We start from the raw sequence: 6,000 nt of genomic DNA, 5'->3' as shown, positions 1-6,000 counted from the left end.
TTCCTTGAGAATTTCCTTCGCGTAATATTGAATTGAAGACTCAACCTTGTCACAAATTTCTGTAGAACAGTGAAAATTGTCAAGAAATGTAATACTAATGAGTATAGTGAACAGTGAATTAAAACAGTTATGAGAACCGAAAGTATATTATATTTATTTTGTGCGTGTGCATTCTGAATTTGTGAAAATATTAACACATTCCGTTTATCGCGTTTCACATATTTCGTATTTTATGTCGAGTGTCAGGAGTTGGACAGGAACGATAAAAACCATAATTTTTATTACAGCATACTTGCATATTATATAGAACCGTAATTGAAACAGAACTGAAAAATAACAGTTATAGAACCGATACAGAACCGGTATAATATCGGTTTTGAAGAACCGTAACTGAAATCGCAATAAGCCAGAACCGACATGTCCAGAATAGTTATAATATTTTTTCGCTTCTCGTAACTGCTACAAGAACCGTAACCGATATTGTAATTGTTATCAACTACTGTAAATGTCTAATAATATATAATAAATATTAGCACAAGTTGAAAATAATATTTATAACACACTCATCTATCATGCTTTTGAATTTTCGATATCTCTTCGAGCAAAATATGATTTTTCTTGTTCTAAATTTTTAATTTGGTGTTTTAGAAAAACAACTACTTATCGTTACATGGCGTTCGTAAGCGCGCCATTAATGACAATTTATAATTGAATTGAATAATCAAATGTCTCCAATGTTCTGTTGTTTCTTGGCGCCAATCATCGTTCGACTAAACATAAAGCCAAGTACACACGACAGGTACGCCTGAACAGGTCGCCCATTATGTATTCGCACATAATAGATTTCCATTAGTTACTGAAGAGAGTTTTGCAAGGAAAAGAAAACGAAATACACGGTGTAAAGAGCGGTTAAAAAACAAAAGAAAGAAAAATATATTTTCATGTGACTTTGTTGAACGAATTGCAATCTACGACTAGCGATTGGCAGAATTATTTGAGAATGGACAAAAGTACCTATAACCTAAGATTCTTTTCTTTTCGTTACACCATTAATTTAAAAGAAAGATACTGTTATGCGGAATGCGATTTCACCGGATGAAAGATTGACAGCAACTTTCGCTGGTAATTGACTTACCCTTCGATTTGTGTGAATAAACAGAGTTATGTCATAAAATAGAATGGAAAACTTCAATTTCTGGCTGAAAACAAACGATCGTAAAATCGACTTTACTACACACACTTTGTTTGTACAGATCATTCCGGCTCGGATACATCGAATGAATTTTCGTATTTGTTCCGATCACCTGCACAGGTCAAAATAACTGCACAGTTTTCAGACGTACCTGTCAGCTCGACGGGAACGCGTGTAGCAGGCTTAACAACTCGTGCCAAATGAACACTGCGAACAATGAACAGTAATACATAGCTAGATTCGTGAATTTCAATTTAAGTGATTTATCTACGTAACATTTTCTTTGCCTTATAATTTAAGTGAGTACCTATTCAAATTTGTTGGTTGATGAAATAGTAATTGAAGAAATCATAGTTGTATATTCACAAGAATTTATGTACAAAGTAAGACGCGTTCGCTTTAGCAGCCGATGTGTACTGAGAGATCGACAACGTGCACAGCACTTGTACAAAGCCTAGATGGCAGCAATACAATGTTTATTGTATGATAACATAGATGTCGCGATTAGCCCTTTTACTCAAATCTTCATATTCCAACAAAATTAAATTACTGATAAAATTAGAATTTTTATAAGTTAAATACACAAAGACACGTATAATAATACGTTGAAAGTAAATGAATTATATGCTCGAACCGTCATGCATTTCAAAATACGTAAAAATAGACGGAAAATTAAAGAAGGTGCTAATACACCTGTAACGATGGGACATAGAACTTAAAATAAAGTTACTATCAAATAGAAAGTAAATTCTATTGTAAAATATGTTAAAAAAACAGTTGCTATATCTAATTTTCATTTTTTATTTTTTTAACTTTCTACTCGCCGAAACGTTAATTTTGTCTTTTTTAAATAGAATTTAATTCGAAGTGTAACAACCGTCATCGGTCTCCCCTAATCGAGTGGTGTTATTTTTTGTTTACGTATAGGAGTATGTAATTATACCTAGGATGTTTCATTTAGTTTCTATCTAACTTTCTTGGGATTATCTTGATATTTAGTCGAGAATCATGGTATCTAGAGCTCATACTTGACATATTCAACAGTAATCAATCACTATTATTTTAAGTTTCACTATAATTACACCTAGAATGTTAATCTATTCGTTTAATTTTCATCTATCAGGATCTGCTTTTCTCACGATCATCTTCTATGAGATATTTGCAAACGTTTCCATTAAAAATCTAGTCAGCTAAATATCAATGGTTTTTTATCAACAATATCTGTTTCACGAACAAAAAGCACTAATTCTTAATATTTCAATTGCAATAAATAGATACTTTCGGACAGAGAGCACAAACGCCATTTATTTTTAAATCTTCCAAACTGAAAGTAATTTTCAACGAAAATAAATATTTATTATTTTCAATACTAGATCAGCCCTTACATTTTACGGGTTTCATAGGTTTTACACTTTAAATCCCAGAGCTCGTAAATGTTATTCTCTAGCTATTTACGTTAAAATCAATTCACATAAGTATAAGTTGTAATTGTCGTTGTAACCAGTTTCGCTAAAAATATTAACAACCGATTACCTCGGAAATCCAATGTTAAGTGATTCGGTGGTGCCATAACTTCCGAAAGAAACAATGTAGAGGGTATTTTATTATCCTCCGAGTGGCGAAGAAAGGTCGAAGGTCGGAGGAAGCCGAGCCTCGTTCCCCTCCCCAAGCTCCCCTCAAGAGGAGGTTTTGGCGGATAATCCCGTGTGGGGTAGCACGTGTATTGTGGTCACGTGCTGCGGAGCCAGCATTGAATAAAAAAAAAGAGGAAAGGTAGAAAAGGCCATTTAAATAGGACGAAGTGCACACACACGATGCGTGCACACGCCGCGCCACACCGCCAGTTGAACAACTCGACATTCCGTGAGAATGCTCTCACTTCTCCGCTCTTCTCTTCTTCCCGTTCTTCATGATTACTTCACCAGTAGGTCAACCACGATTCCTTCGTTCTTTGCGTCCCGGAGACCTCAAACGTCTCCGCGCACACACACACAAACATAACGATTGCTCACCCTCTAAACTAGTCTACGTGAAAGAAAGTTAAAATTAGCGGCGCCGCATACCCTCAAACATAGTCAAACATTGCGATTCCTGCCATTCTGTTTGTTTGAAATGAAAAAAGATTCTTAACCTCTTCGCGCCCTTGGCCACATATGGACATTTAATTTTTCTTTTTTTTATAATTATAGTTACTGTCAATAATAAATAGACAAAAAAAAAAAAGAAATCGTCCTTGAAGAGGTTAATTAGTATGAGTAAAGATTAGACCAATGTATCTGTCCATTACGATGTATAAACCAAATTTATATATGTATAACTGGACAGAAGTATTCATTTCATTTTATTTTTTTTTTAACATTTTAAAAGAAACGATCATTGATGGCTTAACAAACGGGGAATTAATGTTCAAAATTTCTTAACGTTCATCCGAGGGCAGATTGTTTGCTCGATAAAAAAAAAACAATTTCTTCGATAAAGACATTTAGAGAAATTTGCAAAAGAGTAGCCGACCTAAGCAAAAACAACAATTAGACGAGAAAGCAAAATTTATTATTTATTGGTTGCAAATATAAAAAAATAGCCATTAGTATTAAAAAAAAATAGAAACAAGAAAGTTCATTTTCAGCTTGCTTGAAATTATTTACATTGAACCCCATTCGATTAGGCAAAAATGGTTTTTCAAAAAGGAAGAATATTTAATGTTCTTTATCAATTTCCCATTTGTAAACCGTGATACAGGTAGTGTAATGATGTATGATTGTTTTTCTGAACAGAATCATCTTAGGGTTCCAAATGTTGCTCTATGCATTTAAGAAACTGCCAAATAATTAAACATTTCAGACATAACGATCCAAAACATATTTCATGTTTTGTAAAAAATTGATTAATGTAAAAGAAAATTTATATAACAGTCATCCCAAAGTGCAGATTTAAATCCAATTCAACATTTATGGAACCACCTGAAACAAAACTTGAAAGTTGAGAATATTACAACCGAAGTGGCAAAGTGTTCGATTCTAACGGATATACAACAAAATATTCAGCATTCAAGTCAAATACTCTTATAAAAGTATTAAAATTATTTGCTTTTTTTTTAGTTATAGAAATACTTTTGTTACATTTTAACTGGTATAATTTGGAATTTTTTAACAATAAATACAGGGTGTTCAGCCACCCTTGGGAAAAATTTTAATCGGAGATTCTGGGGGCCAAAATAAGATGAAAATCAAGAATACTAATTTGTTGATTGAGGCTTCATTAAAAAGTTATTAACATTCGAAGTTCCACTATCTTGCGCACGCAGCTGTTGGCAGATTGCCGCTCTACAGGCGGAACTTTAAACGTTAATAACTTCTTAACGAAGCCTCAATCAACAAATTGGTATTTCTGATTTTCGTCTTATTTTGGCCTCTAGAATCTCCCATTAAAATTAATTCCCAGGGGTGGCAAAACACCCTGTATACATTTCACTTTATTATAGAATCTTAAGAGAACAATTTTCGTAGAAAAACTTGATTTGTAAAAAGTTGAATTTGGAGTTCAAAGTCAATAACTGATAAATTAGGGTTTTTTACTTATCATTACGAAATTCCAAATTTCACTGTACGTAAATGATACTGACAATTAATTATTGGAGATAATAATTCCAGGAGTGACGTTAATTAAATCTGCTAAATATTTACAGTTTCAAATATAATTTGATTTTCGAAAAAAACCGATCGATGGTATTCGTGGTATACCAAGGATCGCAATAGTTAAAAAAAAAAGGATAAATTTGGTTTGAATGATAAAAAATGTAAGTTGTTTAATAACAAAATGGAATTAGAATTGAAAAAAGCTGTATATCCGTTCGATTCTTTTTGTATTCTCGTTTTGCGTTGCCATTCCCCGTAACCTTTTTCTTTTTCTCCGTTCGTTCTGGCAACTACATACCTCTCTTATTTCCCCGGCGAGTGGGGTACTTAAACATCGTTCGCACCGAATAATTACGCACGCTAGTTTCGTCCTTAGTCTTCTCGGTCTCGACGAGCCTTCTTCTTGCTACTGCAACTTTACGAGCCGTCCTTTTCCTCTTCTTCCTTTTCTTCTGCCTCCATACCTTTCTCGGCTTCCTCTTTTTTCACGGGCTGCTCTCTTCGAGCCGGCCAATTGCACGTGGCTCTAACGACACCGCCACCTCCATGGAACTTGCGCCGATCCAGAGATAAAACGTCTTCGATCCCCCTTCATTTTATTCTTAATCTCTCACCGGTATTCCTTTCCATTCATTTTCTTGCCTTTAATAAAACTGCAACAAATTTCAAATTTCGAACCAGCTTAGAACATTTTAGCTTCCGAACAGTTCAATTTGTCTAAACCTTCTAGCCATTTTTCCACTGCTTTCTATTTCGATTACACATTTTTTTTAAATAATAGACAAATGTTATAGCTTTCTAGTTACTGTTTTATATGGATTTCAATTAGATAGTTTTTAAAGTAATTATCACAGAATTGTTAAACGTGACTACATAATTTGTCGATCTTTGCAAATAAATATTAAATAGTATATAATAATTCAAATGTTATGCCATTTCAAAGTAAAAACTATTTTGGTATATTTGATGCATCTAACATCAATAAACTGTAGGTTGATACATGTCACAATTCTTTAACTATATTGGTGTATTTAATGCGTCTAAGAAATGCAACTGCACGAGTACCTCGATATTTATTTTTAAAGATTGAAAAACTGCGTCGAATAGCCAAATCGAAATAATAGAGTTCCATTTATCTTGTTTGAAACATGTGCACATTATGACCTCAGAGAG

The sequence above is a fragment of the Colletes gigas genome, unplaced genomic scaffold (assembly GCF_013123115.1).
Source record: "Colletes gigas isolate AHSC1104 unplaced genomic scaffold, ASM1312311v1 Colletes_gigas_Sc00075, whole genome shotgun sequence".
In the NCBI taxonomy this organism is placed as follows: Eukaryota; Metazoa; Arthropoda; class Insecta; order Hymenoptera; family Colletidae; genus Colletes; species Colletes gigas.
The sequence above is the reverse complement of the archived record's forward strand: the minus strand, read 5'-3'. Positions refer to the sequence as shown.